General features: G+C 53.2%; 1 protein-coding gene across 1 annotated transcript in view; it reads left to right on the top strand.

The window, feature by feature from the left end:
* The first annotated feature begins 222 nt into the window (after positions 1-222).
* The window catches only part of GJC2 (gap junction protein gamma 2), a 34016-nt gene continuing 17200 nt past the window's right edge, over positions 223-17038 (top strand). The window contains exon 1 of the mRNA XM_067292045.1: positions 223-413. The gene's annotated coding sequence lies outside the window, so the exon portion shown is untranslated. The remainder of the gene's footprint in view (positions 414-17038) is intronic.

The following is a 17038-nucleotide window of genomic DNA, read 5'->3' as shown; positions in this document are numbered from 1 at the left end:
TATTTTTTTCCCCCCTAGGCATTGCTCTTAGCTGCGGAAAGCAGCATCAGGTTTTCGGTTTTCCTGGTCTTTTTGGGGTGCTTGCAAAGAGGAAAGGAAAGGGAAGAAATCCCACGCGCCCGGCGTCTGCTCCCGGCTCCGACTTCCTGAGCCCTGTGGGCGCCGGGGAAAGCGTCCCCATCCCTCAGGAAGCTTTCCCGGGCTGAGGGCTCCACGTCACTGTCTGCCGGCTCAGGCAGCGGGACGCGAGAGCCATCCGAAGGGGTGGGAGGAGACGAAGGCGCCGGGATTGCTGCCGCCGGGAGCCGGCAGGGAAGGGGGAATAGCCCCGGCTGCCAGTGCCTCTCGCCTTGCAGCGCCGGAGCTGGGAGCATGGGACGGTTTTTGCAAAGGACCGAGTCCAGCACTTCTCCGTATGTTGATGTTTTTTTCTTATTAAAATTTTTTCCCCCGTTTTATTTTTAGAGCTTGCAAGGCGGTTTGAGCTTGGCGGCGCTGGCGCTTCCTCCGAGGGCGCTTTGCAACCCCCCCCCCCCCGAGCTGCCTCCCGCCGCTCCGGCTCTGCTCACGCGTTTCTCTCTCCGCTTTCCGCCTTTTCTCCATCGCACGGGCCGGGAATGGATTTGCCACGACCTCGCTTTCGCGTTGCGTTTTGTGCCTGTGCAAAGGGACGCGATATCCCTGTTCGAGGGCGTTTTTATGCACGCTTTACACCCGGGTAAATCGCTCCACGTTACGTGGGGCAGCGCGGCTCAGCTGCTCCCAAATTCCAGCTCCCGTCGCCGTTCAGGTTTTAGGCTCCCGTGCGCAGGCAGTTTGGGATTGAGCCAAAACGTTCAGGATTAAGTGTGTTAACTTCTTCCTGATGCAAGTTGCTGTGGCAGGGTGGTCGAATGCTTCTGATGGGGGCCAAGAGGCAGAGAAGCAGCAGGAACAGAAAGCAGGTGTCCAATTTGGGTTGTTTTTTTTTTTTTTCTTATATGCCATCTCCATCTCCGAAAAGCGGAGATGGGGCCTCCTGCTTTCCAACCTCAGTGGTCTTTGCAGCAGCTTGAGTCTTTGCTCCTTGGTGTCCCCAGAGCGGATATGGAAAAAGGACTCTAACCCTTCCTTGCCCCCCCCGTGCGCAGCTTTACAGCATGTTTGGTGACTCCTTTTATACCTCTCTTTGGTCATCTTTGGGTTAGACAACCCTAATCCTTCCCTCTGTTGCTTGGGATGTTGTCTCTAGATCTATGCCTGGAGCCGTCCATTGTCTTGCCTTTGTAGACAAACGTGTATTTTTAAAGCAAAGTGGGATTCAGAAGTGTTTTGAAGCCTTCCACCTAAATGGTGGAAAAATTCTCTCCAGAAACCGGCAGTTGTGGAACGATCTGCACTGTGACGGCCAAAGCCACAGCAATCTTTTTTTGGTCTGCAGAGTGCTTTCTTTTGGAGCATCAGCTTAAGCCTTATGCACTTGTACATCAAGGAATGATCTCGAAAGACCGAGAGCAGCAAGAGATCAGAGCCCGGCCGAGCTCATCCCAGCAAAATACGCAGCTGGTGCCTCCAACCCGTGGACAAAAGGTCCGTTGACCTTTACGTTCTCTATAATTTGTAATAACATCCAAGGCTGTGGGCGCACTTTTCATCCTTGCCTCGCAAAGCACCTCACAAAGGGTGTCCTCTCTCCTGTGCAGCCGGGGAAACTGAGGCACCGAGCGGGGGAATGCCTTGACAACATCACCACAGGGCAGCAGCTGAACCTGCTCCCTGCTGGCCTTGTCTTCTAGGCCAACCTGCCTCCTTTGAAAGAAAATTGTCCTATCAGCTACCAGACATAGCAGCTTTCTCCAGTGATGGAATCTCGTTCTATCCAACCTGTGTTCTCCGTTAATATCTGTAGGTCCTTAGATGGATCTAGTTTAGAGATGCTGTTGTCTTTCCACAGAGTTTGGTTTTCTCCTCATCAAAAACTTAAGCTGACATTGAACAGAGGAAAGATATTGTGCTGACCCTCAGCTACATCCCTCTTATCTCCAGGTCACCACTACGGTCATAGTGAATTGGCTACAGCCAGTGTTTGTCCAGCTGGATCCCTTGAGAGTGGAGCCGGAAGGATCCTCCTGAGACCTTCTGGGCCCTACTGTGCCCCAGGCAGGACCAGCTCACCCCAAACCACCAGCAGACATTGCCTGTTTGGCCCTGCAGGACCAAGGGGTGCAGAGAGCAGGTTATTCCCTTCCTTTCATCCGTGGCCACCCATGGTACATTGTCGCCAATGTGTCATGAGTTGCTGGGCCTCTGTCCAGTGCATGATGGAGATGTGTTTACCTCCCAGGCCTGGGGCTCCATCTCCTCCCAACCCAAAGTGCTCTTTCCTGGTGCTGAAGGGCCCTTCTCGGAGGATCGTCGAGAAAATGCTCCCAGGGATTTCTTGTTGCCGGGACAAACCCCAGGCCTCAGGGAGCCGCGTGCGGGCTCTGCTGGCAGAGCAGGTGGCCAGTACGTCCTGCTCCAGCCTCAGCCTGGTGGGAAGCGGTGACGGTGGTTGTGCAGGAACCTGTGTCCAGCCAGTGTCTGCAAGGAGCCAGGTGGCTTGCGGCCACCGCGCAGAGGACAGGGCCTTGGGGCTGGTACAGGGGTCCCCAACTTTGACCTTCGTGGCCCGGGCAGGAGACCTTCATCCATTGCTGTTCCAAGCACAAGAGCTTGCCTTAGTAAGTGTATTTAAGCTGCGCTTAATGGGAGAGAGCGGTGCCGTTGGAAACATGTACGTCCCCGCTTTTCTGGCAGGAGGGACGAGCAGATGCTCCAGTCTCCAAACCAGAGGGGAGCAAAGGAGCCATCTGAGTTTCAGGAACCAGAGGCGCTTTCTCCTCTAGCCCAAACTACCTTGAAATGCCACAGGAGGGCAATCTGTCCTCCGTCAAAACCCTCCTTAGAAAGTGCCCTTCTGCAAAGCTGTTGAAGGAAATGCAATTTAACCGGGCTGCAGTGAGTCTTGGGTGGGAATGAGGGGAAGGGGCACGCTAATGATGGGGAATTTGTGCCTTTGACTCCTGCAAGCTATGAGAGCTACTGCTGAGACAATTCTTGGATGTCTTCCAGGAGCAAAATACCAGGAGATTTTTTTCAGTGTATGTAATAAGGAAAACCCCTCCTTCATCTGTCATGTATTGCGGAGGTGGACTATTGAATACGGCATGTGCTGAAGGTCTCTGCTCCTTGCAGCTTCGCTGGAGGGATATATTTCTGCAGGGCCCAGCTTTGCAGCAGGCTCCAATTTTTCTTTAATTTATTGCTTGTTTGGAGTTCTTTCACCCAAGGTTCATCCAACCAGCGCAAGGTTCATCTTTAACGCTGCTCAGCTCCCTTTGACCCCGTTCGTTGCTTGGAGATCTTGGTGACCAGCCACGGAAACAGCTGTTGTTTCTGCTCCTTGCTGCCAGGGGGCCGGTGTTGTTTTTGGCACTGTGGGACTGTGGGGTGTCCCATCAGCTCTCTGTCTGCCTCCTAAGAAGGTGGGACCCCAGGGCTGCCTGCCAGCCCCGTGTCCCTACCTCCAATGCCCTGGGCTGTCTGTAAAGCACAAGGTGGCTTTGTGTGGGCAGCCGAAGCCCCTGAGCAAGGTCTCAGAAGACATCCTCAGAGCTTCAGCCCCTCTTCTGAGGTTTCTCTTCTCGCTCGCCCCAGGGGCAGAGAAGACCCCTGGGGAGGTTGCCAAATTGTGCCAGCCACCGGGACAGGTGCAAAGGTGGTGTGAGAGATATTAGGTAGGGGGGATTGATGGGGATCTTGAGGATTAATTGTGGAAACTCAGGATAACTGAAGTCAAAGGGATTTTGGGAGGTGTCGGAGCAGGGACACCTTTAACATTAGATGAGGTTGCTCAGGGCCCTGTCCAGTCAAGTTTTGAGTATCTCCAGGGGTGGAGATCCCACCAACTCCCTGGAGCCCTGTGTCGGTGTCTGACCACCCTCATGGAGAAGACTTTCTTTTTATATCCACTTGGAATTTCCTTGGGTGCAACTTGTGTCCATGTGTCTTGTCCTCTCATTGCACACCCTTCAGAAGTGTCTGGATTCACCTTCTCTATAACGTCCCATAATGTAGCTGCAGACACCAGTAAGATCTTCCCCTTCCCTTCTCCAGGCTGAACAGACCCGGCTCTCTCATCCTTTCCTTGTATGTCCCATTCTCCAGGCCACAACCATTTTGGAGGCCTCCACATCATAGAATAGTTGAGGTTGGCAGGGACCTCTGGAGATCATCTAGTCCAACCCCCCTGCTCAAGCAGGGTCACCTAGAGCACGTTGCACAGGATCGTGTCCAGGCAGGTTTTGAATATCTCCAGAGAAGGAGACTCCACAACCTCTCTGGGCAGCCTGTGCCGGTGCTCTGTCACCCTCACAATGAAGAAGTTTTTCCTCATGTTCAGATGGAATTGTCTGTGTTTCAGTTGGTGCCCATTGCCTCGCGTCCTGTCGCTGGGCACCACTGAAAAGAGTCTGGTCCCATCCTCTCGACACCCTCCCTTCAGATACTTGTACACGTTGATAAGATCTCCTCTCAGCCTTCTCTTCTCCAGGCTAAACAGTCCAAGCTCTCTCAGCCTTTCCTCATAAGAGAGATGCTCCAGTCCCCTAATCATCTTTGTAGCCCTTTGCTGGACTTGCTCCAGTAGTGCCACATCCCTCTTGTACTGGGGAGCCCAGCACTGGACACAGCACTCCAGATGTGGCCTCACCAGGGCTGAGTAGAGGGGGAGGATAACCTCCCTCCACCTGCTGGCAACACTCTTCCTGATGCACCCCAGGATACCATTGGCCTTCTTGGCCACAAGGGCACATTGCTGCCTCATGCTTAACTTGGTGTCCACCAGCACTTCCAAGTCCTTCTCGGCAGAGCTGCTTTCCAGCAGGTCACATGAACTGGAACTGGACACAGGATCCAGACGTGGTCTCACAAGGGCAGAATAGAGGGGATAGTCACTGCCCTTGTCCCACTGGTTACTCTTGCTAAGGCAGCCCAGTGTTCGGGTGCTGACTCCAGCTTGTCCACCAGGACTCCCAACCCTTTCCTGCAGAGCTGTTTTCTAGCCAGTCGCTCCCAGGCTGTCCTGTGGCTTGGGGTTAACTCACACCAGGTGCAGGACTCTGCCTTTACCTCTGTTGAACTTCATGAGGTTCCTGCTGGACCATTTCTCCAGCCTGTTGAGGTCCCTCTGAATAGCAGATCGTATCGACCGCTCCCTCCCAACCGGGGCTGCCTGCAAACTCGCTGACAGTGCTCTCTGTCCCATCATCCAGGTCACCAACAAAGACACTAAATAGCATTGGTGCCAGCAGTTATCCCCAAGGGACGCTGCTCACCAGCTGGCCTCCCCTGGCAAGGGGGCGAGCACAGGACCTGGCAGCACCAGGAGATGCTCGGGGGGTGTCAGGACAGAGCTGAGGGCTGGGAGCAGCAGGAATTGCTCCACGGTTTTGGGGTAGCAAGGCTTTACTTTTTGGGCCAGTTCCTCACAGTTTCCCCGTTTCACTGGGAAAGGGCCCATTTTGACATGGGGAAGACTGAGGGACCTTGGCATATCCCGAGGCTACGTTTTTGCTTTGCTCTGTTATTTTTGACTGCGACTTTTAATGCTCTCTTAAACATACACTTAGCCTGGAGATTTACAAGTGTCTTCTTTGTGCAAAAGCATCTTTCAAACACAAGGTTGAAGCCAGGAAGGGCGCGAGCTGGAGCTGGCGTGCGGGAGGTTAGTGCGCTCTCCCACCACGGGGCTCCGGAGAGACAGTCCTGCTGGAGAGAAATAAACAGCTGAAGCAAAGGAACAAGGCCCGGAAACCACAGCTCATCCTACCCGCCTGTGTGGCCCGACCACGAGGCCGGAGCGGAGGCCCCGCTCCTGCCTGGCTCCAGCAAGCTCCTGTTTCCTTCCCGGCAGCCCCTTCCCAGGAAGGCTGGGAAGAGCCTCCCTCCGCTTCCTTCCCCCGTGGCGGCTTGCAGCAGCACCCGGGATTTCCGTGGGCACGGCGAGAGCCGAGGTGAGTGCTGGAGCCAGGTTTCCCGCAGCCAGAGCAAGCCCTCGAGCCGCCGGGCTGAGAGGGATGCTCCCGTCCCTCACCGTGGGCTTGAAGGACAGAAGCTTTGAGGGCCATGAGAGCGTCTGAGTCCTGCTTCGGCGCCTAAATCCTTGGTCAGTCTGGCCCTTTGGGTTGATGCAGGGTCAATCCAACCCAAAACCCAACGTGACCTTCCCCATTGGTTTCAGCCGGGGCTGGGAAGCCCTGGGAAAACGCCCTGCCCGTGCATCCACAAGTCTCTCCTTTGGAAACCTGATGCTGGTTCAAAAGCGAGCGTGAGCCAAATTCCTTCAGGCACATTTTTATCATCCTTTTTTTTTTTTCCTGCCGGGGACAATGGTATTTCTTGCTGCTCGGCCCAGCCATTTCCTCCGTGCTCACGGACAGAAATAGTTAACGGAGTTTACTACAAAGTTAATGTCCTCGTTTCCTTTCACAGGCAGCCGGCTGCCCCTGCCTGCCTCCCCCCTGCGCTGGCTCTTCCAGCGCTCCCAAATTGCTGCCGGGAGCCTTTGGGAGGAGTAGCTGTGTAGTGACATGATGTAAGAGCAGACGTTTTCTTCCTCACGCTGGCATGTGTATCGGTGACCCGGTGACCCGTGCAAGCACTGCCGCGTCCACAGGGCTTTCTGCAGCTTCAGCCTTTGCTCTCCGGTTGTGATTCGCATGGTCGGAGCACCTCATGGCTCCGGGAAAGACATGAGCCCTGCCGTGCTGCACCTACAGCTCCGGCTCTGCAGTTTCGAGTCAAAACAGCTAAGCTAATAAAAAGAGGAGAGGAGGAAAGAGCGAGAGAAAGGGAAAAGATGACACCATGGGCACTGCAAGGCATTCCCCAGTGTAGGAGGTCCTCATTCCTTAGCCGGGTTTCTCTAGGGGTTGCGGTGCCGATCTTGGGTCCAGCGGGGATCTGCAGCTGAGAGCATCAGCCCCGATGTCTGGGGCCCCTGGGCCTGCCCACACAGAGAGAGCAGGTCACTGGCCTCCCGTGCACAGCCTTGGGTTTGATACCACCCCTCCTTGCAACGTGCTTGGAGACCTCTGGGGCCAGCTGTTGGCATGGGTGAAGAATAGGTCCTGGTGAGGACCCAGGGCTCCATGGACTGCATTGCCTGGGCTTCATTGACCATAACTGGGGTGAAACACCCAGGGGTGGATCCAGTTGCCCACAAGTAGGTGTCTAGGGCCATCCAAGATGCCCCAGGCATCTGAGATATCTGCATGGGAGACAGCCGCCTTCTACAGTGGCAACTGGAGGTCAGGCAGGACCCCCCAACGTCATGCTATGATGTCCCCATTTGGGACACTAAATCCTACCCTGCCTCCATGCAGACACCCCAGATGCTTTAACCTGCAAGCTCAGTCATCCCCGTAGCAGCCCCCCACTGCTGCCGTTGCAATGGACACTGGTCCTGACCTGGGTGCACGTGGCCGTCAGGCCCATTTCCACAAATCCCCTCCATGGTTCCATTGACCAAGCCCCGTCTCGGCCCATGGTCAGGCAGGCCTGAAGATCCCTGTGCCTTTCTTTCCCCGCGCAGCCCTCGGACACGTCGGTGGAGGCACAGGCCGAGGTCAGCCTCAAAGCCAGGCTCTCGAGCTTGTTTCCACAATCGTTACAATCACATGAACCTTCCTTAGAAAGGAAGCAAATGCCTCTCCTCAGGAATAATTATCCCAGGAGGAGATATTTCATCTCTACACGATCTGAGCCTGCAACACATTTTGCAAACTGCCACAATCCATTATGTTCGCTGCGCGAGGGCGCCGAGGACGCTGCAAAGGCTGCTCGCTCCTGAAATCCTGCAGCTGCCGGAGCGGCGGCGGCAGCAAGCCGCGCTCCGCACGGCCCTGCCGGCGGTCAGGGCTCGTGGCCAGGGCACAAAGGCGCACACAGCGATACAGCGGCCGGGGGCTAGCTGCTCTGCCCTCATGTAGCGACTTCTCCAAGGGCACCCGCAGGAACGGGCCGGACGCGCGAGGCTCTGCTTCAATGAGGCTTTGTTGAGTTAAAACAAGGCGTTTCGCTTGGATTGGCTCCGGCAGGAGGTAGTCGCTGTCAGGCCACGCGCTCGGACAAAGCTTTTTTCAAGCTGCAGGGCAGGGGGGGGAGAGCGAGCGGATGTGAGCTAGGGTGAACCAGGTGCGCGGGAGGACACGTGCCAGCAGCGGTGCACTGGCCGCCCTTGCGTGCCGGCTGCCAGTCATTGCTGCTCTACCCAGCATTGGGCGAGAAGGTCTTTATTTAAGAGCCCTAAGCTTGGTCACAGTCTGATTTACCAGACCCAGAGGTCTGCAGGGCACTGACTCAACAGGGCTTGATGGGAAACGCTGGCTCGGTTGAACATGAGACTTCCCACCGCCCTGGCCAGGGCATGGAAACCTGACTCGCGTCCCCGCACTCCCGGCGTTGCTCAACAACGGCCAGCGGAGACACGAGGCGTTCGAGGGGGCGTTCAAAGCTCTGCTGAACTTCCCTGACGGGGTGAGATCAACCGCCTATCTCCATCATTTTTGGAGATGGAGAGGACTGCTCTTTCTTTTTCTTTCACCCCTGCCTGGGAGATGGCTCTGCGGTGATTTAGGAGCCTCGTTGTTCTTGGCATCACCTCCAGGTCAGAAGCGGGTCTGAGGTTTTCCCCTCTGTTCGGCGTCGTGTCAGATGGGACCTACAGCGAGGAGGCCAAAGCTCGGTCTGGATCGCAGCGCAGGGACGAATCCAAATGGTGAGCTTCCCCAGACCGTCCTTTTCTTGGCTCTTTGGCTTGCTGTAGGATTAGACTGACGCAGTTTTTACCGTAAGATCGGATAAGGCTTTGGTGGCCAACGAGGGAGGATGGGGCTGCCTGGTGAGTGCACGATGTGAGCAAAGCAATTGCCGATTCGAACTTGATTTGTAGCTGTGATCCAAGGACATCCTTGGAAAGGTTTTGATCTCCTGTTTTGGTCCTCTAGATCAGTGCGTGAGCTGCAGTCTCTGGATCCCTGGGGGGGCAGTAGATTACTTCTAAGGAGCCTGCAGGCGGTTAGTTTGCGAGATAAGCTTATTTATAGCTGTTGTTGTACGGAGGGTTGAACTGCCGCTGGAAAATAGGAGTACGTAGATGAAGAAAGGCCAAAGCCCCCTGATGCTCAGGGCCAGAGAGGCCGGAGGAGTGGCAGGGGAAAGCAGAAGGCTTCCTGTAAGAGATGTCGTGTCTACACCGAATGCATGAGAGGTTTCACACACTTGCCAGGATGCGTGTGGGTGTGGAGCGAATTTAATACTCCGTGAGCAGAGCTAGCTTAGAGATCTCAAGGTGGGAGGAAGGGGAGGAAACTCTCTTCCAAGCAGCTGTGTTACTGCAAGCTTTTGAACTGCATTTTTCTCTTTCTCCCAGATCTCATGGCCTCAGAAACTCCTGGCAGACCGCTGCACCCTTTTAGCCATTCCCTTTTCCAGAGAATTTTAACAGCAGTCCTAGCGGGGATGAACTCTGATGTATGATTTATGTAGAGCATTTTATGGTGTTTTTGTTGGCAGGCGGTAGTTTATCTACAGCTTGAAATGTTCCCTGAACCCTCTTATCGCTGGCATTTAAAAACAACGGAGCGCTGATGAAAGGCGTGCGCTAATTGAAGAAGGTTGATTTAGGGCCCGGGCTGCACAGCGGCGACGCGGGGAGCTGTGCTAAATTCCTGGTGCCTGCACCGTTCGGAGAGGTTGCTGCAGCCTTAAGTTCCCCATCTCTGAAGGAAAGTGAGAGGGTTTCTCCCACCAGCGTGGTGGGGTTCATCTGGCATCAGCCACGATGCCAAAGGGCCATGGTGGGCCCCGAGAAAGCCAGTGTGTGGTTCGGCCAAGTCTCGGGTCTCGTCACCCTTCAGCTTTGGCTGCGATTAGGACAGGCTGAATTACCTGTTGCTCTCCGTGGGTTGAACCCTGAGCTGTTGCACTAGCTTCACTGCAGAAAGCTACGGGCTCACTGCAGCAGGGGCCAGGAGACAGGGTTAATTTCCCTTCTTACTCACATCAGTGAATCATTCTTACCAAGCCAGACCTTGATGTCTGCAGCTTTCTTCCACGCTCAGAGCCTTCTTGGCATGGCAGAACAAAATGATCAGCAGATGTGAAAGGCTTTGGCTTAGGGAACTTCCAAAAGTGATTTTTTTTTTTTTTTTAAATATGCTTTTTCAGAATCCAAATCATCTTATCCGTGCATTCAAATACAGGGGGAGTACCATATGCTATTGGTAAAAACACAGCTCATTTCCATTTTCATCCTTCCTCTGTTTGTGATCCTTGCTAGGATCTCTGTGGCATAACAAATGTTTTCCTAAAATCAGCAACTTTACTGAGATCTCATCAACATCCGTGGGATTTGGAGTAATCTAATCTCACAAACATCTTACAAAACATCCTCCTGCCCTTCTAACACTTTCCAGTTCCATAAATCAACATCTCAAAAGTTTTTTTTGGGAGCGTCTGAGCTTGCAAACTGTACCTTAAAGGGGATCTTAGCTCGGGATGATTGTTGAAGCGTGGTGTCAGACCTTGTCTAGCTGGGACTTCCAGTGCATGAAGAGCCAGAGGTTGGGCAGAAACAGCACAAGCAGCCCTGCCCCGGGGTCTCTGAGGTGCAGTAGCCTCTGAAGGGCAGGATGATGCTGTTAGTCCTACAGCGGAGCTGAACTGGCCTTCTATTCTTCAGTGTGAACACTGAGAATATGCAACTTTTTCAGGTTCCTTATGCTACGTAAGGAAGCAATTTATCCCATCTGTCATAAGAAGCCTCCTGTAGGACCAGTTCTTGCCCCCTCTGGTTGTGTCCCTCCGTCCTGTTCCACCATCACGGATGCTAAGGAAAAGTGGGTGCGCAGTGAGGTGCAAGCAGCACCTCTACGTGGAATAGGTATTTTTAAGGGTAGTTAAAAATGTAAGGTAGCAGGAAACAGTTGCAGAAGAATGTCACAGCGCTGAATATTTTGGTATTTTTCTTCTCTTCCGTCATTGTAAAAAATAGACCTAAACTAGCTCTTCCCACCTTGGAGTCTCTGAATGATGATCAGTGGTAGTAAAAAATCCGAATGGACCATTTTTCAGATGAGTCCGACCCCGTGGCTCAGTCTGGTTGCCCACATGCAGATGTCTCATGCCACTTGAGATGTCTTGGGCTACCTGCACAGGCTTGACAGGAGAAGCACAGCACTGCTAGGAGAACTGTGTCCTGGACCAGCACTTGGAGGCCAGGCAGATGTTTAGCTCATCTCCCAGGTGGTTGAGCACCTAAGTTTAGGTGACAGAATCCCACCCAAGTGTCCTAAAAATGATCTTGGAGGGGACAATGAGAGGTTGCTCATCCCCTGTCCCTCTACAGTGGTACCTTGCAAAACGCCGCAGCTGGGAGGGGAGCTGAGTCTGGACAGCACCCTGAGCAGTGGCTCATTGTCCCCATTAGCTGACGGACCATCTCCATGGGACAGGAGCACGGTCAGGGTTTGGGGCAGATGCTCCAGTGTAGAGCCTTCCATTCCTGGCTATCAAAATACTCTTTCCTCTTTTCCTTTTGAGGAGAAGCCACCATGCTGGATGTGGTCCTGCCTCCAGATCTCCTCACCACCCTGTCGCATACCTCTGCAACCCTAACATCTTTGGGGCATCACTCCCCTTCCAGGCAAAAGGGCAGTTTATTCCAGACCACTTGATCTGGAAAGATCCTGACTTGCTTTACACTGTTGTGTCCTACTAGAAAGAGAGCGAGAGAAGGCCGCAGGAGGATCAGTGGCATGTCTGCATGCCTGCAATCTAGATATGCGTAATAGGTACTCAAGCAAATTTGGTTTAAACTGGTTTATGGGAGGAGACAGCCTTCTATTTAAAGAGGTTTTGGTCTTCCTAAGCCTGCATTGAAGCATGCAGATTTTTGAACGAAAACACTGCTGCTACTGACAGTAAAACCTTGGCTGGCATGTGTTAACCTCTATTAACCTGTGGCCTGTGCTAATGTGCTGGGGCAGAAACTGCCCTTACAGTAGGAGAATCCACCCTGCTGTTATTCCTTGTAATGGGAAGCGTCCAAGAAAGAGGCCAACACAAATATTTGTAGCAAAGGCAGGGGCTGTCTGAAGGGAGGAGCGGGCTGCAGGAATGCTCCTGTCACTGGGCAGGAGGTGACATCACCCGGATTCCTTCGTCGAGGAATGCAGGATTTGCCGTCTTCCCTGCCAGTAATTGCTTTTCAAAAACAGACCTGCCCAAGGATGCACGTTCCACTCGCCCCTTCCACAGCAGAGCAGAGGCGCCTAATGTTCCCCTGTTCCCACACCTCTGCCAGAGCGTTAATGGGGCTGTTGCCTGGATAGGCATGAAAATGAGGAAATTGGTTCCCAAACTCTAGGTAAAAGCATATGAAATTCCGTAAGTGGGGGCTATCCACAAATCCAGGCAGGAAGACTGGAGCCTGTGGGGCAAGAGATGATTTCTTCCTGGGGTTAGCCAGGATGGGGCAGGTGGTGGCCCGAGTGTGTGCACAAACTTTTCCACCATGCAGACTTTGCTGGAAGCTGCAAGAGGAAACCATTTGCATTGCACTGTGATGGCCCCATTTCCTGGTCCTATGAAGCCCAAGAACCACGTCACACATTTTTGAATGCAGGTTCTCAGCATGATGACTGAGATACATACGCTCATATGTAGAGCATTCCCACTAACCAGCCTATATCCCTCTTAGCCTGATAGGGATTAGCCCTCAGGACAAAGCCGTAATTCACCCTCCGTGCAGCCCTTGGCTTCTTTCTTGGGTTGAGAGCCCCCACATCCCATCCCCAGGCCCCTCAGCTTACGGCCCTCCACCCCTCGCTCTGCATTGAATTCCAGTTTTCAGCAAACACCACTGGAAAGTAATAACAGACGCTAATGTTCATATGTCATCAGCACTTCCACCAGCCTCGGCGACAGTAGAGGGGTCAGTTCCTGTGGGATGGAGACTGTTGCCGTCATTTCAATAGCTGGAACTAGGTGTAGTTGAACTGCCCACGTTATTAGTCCAGCAGGGTGATAATTGTGGCTGGAAAGGCTCAAAGGTTTTTGCTCTCAATGCCTGAAAGAGGATGGCTGGCAGGAAATGAAAGCGGCTGTCTCCAAGGCAGGGATGGTTTTGCTCCTGCACTGATTCTTTAATTTTCCATCAGGTTTTGGAAAAATCTTGGCTATTACAAATGGACAACTAAAGCAAGAGCAGAAAAGAAGAGCTCTAGCCAAAGGAGAAAAACCACTTGGTCAGCTGAATTTTCAGAACACGAATGAAGTGAGGATGTTTGAATGGAAAGCAGCACAGAGAGGGCCATGTGGGTGGCTGGATCTGCAGTCCCAAGCAGGGCGAGATGTGGCATTAGGTGCCCTGGGAGAGGGAGAACATGGCAGGGGTCAGGGTGAGATGCGTGGAGGGAAAGATAAGTGGAAGATCTGAGAGAAGAGAGATCTGAGGCAGAGTGTCCCTCACTACAGCTTGTGCATGTGGCCTGCTGAATTTTGGGTCCTTTCTGGAGCTTGTGTTCACCCAGCGGTATAGACAAAGTCAGAGAGGACCCTGGGATCACAACAGGGCACTGCAATGACATTTGTTAAGGACAGGGACAGGAGAGAGACACACATACAAGTGGGAGGCAATGGCTGGGTCAAGATCCGCATGGGACAGAGTGGCAGTGCCAGGGGACAGTCCTGCCTTGGGACCTCCTGGGCTTGGTTTGGGTATGACCTCCCACCAGGCAAGTCCCTTTCCTCATCATGACTCTACCACCCTCCATTGTGGGCTGTGTCTCGTGCCAGTGATTGGGGCTCTCGGCACAGCACCAGCCAGAGCAAAGCTCCAGCTTGTAGAGCCGGTGAAAAGGGCACCACATCTGCATGTGATCTCAGGCCAGTCCTCTGAGATCTGTCCTGTGTGATGCTGGCGTTTCCTTACAAGTGGGATGGCTGGAGTGGAAGATGTGTGGGGTGTTTGTAGGAGATATGTAAGGACCCCATTAAAATGTCAGGAGAAATCAGCATCTGTGGGGAGAGGCCGGATACCTATAGCACGGCCAGCAGATTGTGTCCTCTCTTGGAGCACAAGTCCTATGGGACACTTGCTGCTTGAGAGAGGGCAGACACTTCTAGGTCACTTACACCACTGCCTTTGGCACAGGCGAAAATGCAGTTGTCCTGGTCATTTCTGCCTGCAATTGGCCTGGAGACAGCAGAAAGCTGCTGGAGTAGCACAGATGTTGGCTCTAGAGGGTTGAGGTGAATCCTCCCAGGCTTTCTGAGAGCTGTAGGGAAAAGGAGGATGATGGATGAAGAGCTCCACCTGAAAGATGCAAGAGAAACATTTGGCACAAAGTGGCATGGAGATCGTAGGGGAAAGGCAAGCCTGGCTAACAGCTCAGACGTAAGTCACCAGTGGGTCCGTGTGCCAACCCCAAAAACCAAGCTCTACCCCAACTGCATGGGCATCCTGTCAGACCTAAGGGAAAATCAGTGCTACCCGCTGGTGAAACCTGCCAAGCTCTTGTATGGGCAGCAAATCTACTGCCAGGAGAGAGGAGGAAGGAGGAAAATGAACTCAGAAGATTAGCCTCTGCCTCTATTTTCCTTATCTATAAATTGGGATAGTATTCTGTAGTATTTCTTTGTATTAAACTATGGAGGCTTCACTTGGTCCTGTCTGTAGAGGGTGTTGAACTCCTCTGGATGGCTTTGGAGGAACTGTTGCATGCCCGGGATTGCTGAACACAGCCCCACGCTCCCCAATGTAGGGAAGCGGATGAAGGAGAAAGCTCCCAGGCTCTGTATTCATCACTGCTCAGTGCGTTGGGTACCGTCTGTTGACTCTGCTCTGCTGGCTCCAGCTCCTCACAGCTGTACGTGTGGCCCACAGGGCTTTACCTTGTCCATCCATGTGCAGATTGTCCCATTTTATAGCACTGTTAGAGAACACAAGGTGGGTTTTTGGTTCACATCCCTCAAGTGAAGGGCGGGAATTTCCGTTATTACTTCTTAATCTTCCCCAGACATACAGATTGCGCTGTGGTTTCTTACTAATTTTTGTCTGGAAGCTAAAGGGAGGATGCCTTGGAAAGGAAATGAGGGAAAGAATCAGAGATGGAAAGAGTGCATTTTTAAGAAGAGCCTCCCACAGCTTCATCTTCTTTCCTCAGCTTTCATCTATGGCCAGACCACTGGTTGCAGCTATTATCTACAGAAAATTTCCAGGGGTTTTCCTGTGATACCAAAGTGTCCATCAGTCTTCAGAGAGTGGGCTGGGTACTCAGCTAGTGAACATCGCCAGAGCCCTGAGGAAGAGGATGATCAACCAGCAGCAAACTTAGACGCACCCCGGTAGCTGCTGTAGGTCTAGCTGAGACCCCGACTTGGCATCTCTAGGGGATGTTTATAACAAAGTGAAGGAGGATCAGAGCATTTTTCTTTTGCACTCTTTTTGCTTTGCTCTTTCCATGCTGTTTAATTATTTGATTTAAATTTAGCAATGCTCATATTAGCAGAGGAGGCTGAAATGGCTCTGGGCTGGCAGAGAGGATGTGAAAGAAGTGTAAACACAAGACTGGGAGACTAGAAAGGGAGTTGCTACACATAACTGGGGGATTTCAGTATTATTCTGGATAGAACTGTAACTGCAGCATCCTCTGTGTACCATCTTCAGCCTGTTTGACCCCTTTGCAAGCCACAGCGGTGCCACGTAGGTACCAGCAGGCTCCTCGGAGAGCAGGAGCTGCTGCAGTCCGAGGAGTCCCTGCGGCTGCTGGAGGCTTTGGTGCAAGCAGGTAGCGTGCAGTCAAGCTGCTCGCTGCTCTAGCTCCACTCCTAAACCTTGTACCCATGAACCTGGTGTTGCCTCAGGAAGATTTCTGCCTTCAGGAGCAGTCTATTGCATAAGCAGAGAGAGAGCAAACCTCATGTAGCGTCCCGCTTGTCTCCGGTTGTGGATGAGCCCCAAGCACTGGAGCATCTTTGGCTCAGCCCCGCAGCTCTGCTGCTCTCTGCATTGCAGAACATCCCCAGCATAAAAGGCGAGGAAGGGCTGTCCACCTTCCTCCTCCCGCATCTCTCCCCTTCCCCTTCCGCCTCAACGTGCTCATTCATGAAAAAATGTCCGTTGGATGGACATGGAGAGAGGAATTAATGTTGGCAAGGTGTTTCCATGCATTGGCCAAGGGAGGCTGTAGGCTCACAGGATTTTAATCTTTGTTTTCACAGCTGGGTTTGATATTATCCTTTCTACTCTCCGGCTTTTTATTGCTGCTCACTCTCCAGAACAACCTGCTGCAAAGCAGCGTGTGCATCATGCTGCTGAGTTGTTCGAGCACAACTCAAAGGATCACAAGGGTCCTCTGCGTGCAGCCCCACTGCAGCCCAGCTCTGCAGGCCCTTTCCCACCTGGCTCTGCATGGGCGAAGGTGGCCAGGCAGCGGAGGCCGGCTCCATCCATCCCTTGGTAGGAGAGGGCAGGCAGCAACTCAAGGAGCTGCCATGGGAAGGTGTGTGTTCCAGGGGCATTGGGAAGGTGTCCCCCTCAGCCTTGTGCACATGGTTTGATGGGGCCATGGGCAAACCCCCAGGCCTTGGTGAGGGCCCCTACCTTGGTGGGGTTTGCCTGAGCAAGAAGGGACATCTCCCAAGGGTGGTGGTTCTGGTGCAGGATTTGGAGAGCTGGATGCGTGGCCTGGCAGACAGGCTGGTAGGCACCTCTGCCCAATGTGGTGGAGAGGATGTGCTCAGCACCTTGTTGCATGCTCAAGGGCTTGGACCTCTAGTGCTGAAGGTGTCCCTGGTGTCATCCTTTGCATCAGTATGGCCCAGGCAAGATGGGATGGGCTTGGCTCCACCTGGATGCCAGCTTGAGGGGACCTCAGTAGCTCTCTGGTGGAGACCCCGATTCAAAGCCCCTCTTGCCCCACGAGCATGGTGGAGGAAAATGTGCCGTGCA

This window comes from Apteryx mantelli, chromosome 2, assembly GCF_036417845.1.
Source record: "Apteryx mantelli isolate bAptMan1 chromosome 2, bAptMan1.hap1, whole genome shotgun sequence".
Classification (NCBI taxonomy): domain Eukaryota; kingdom Metazoa; phylum Chordata; class Aves; order Apterygiformes; family Apterygidae; genus Apteryx; species Apteryx mantelli.
The sequence above is the reverse complement of the archived record's forward strand: the minus strand, read 5'-3'. Positions and strand labels throughout refer to the sequence as shown.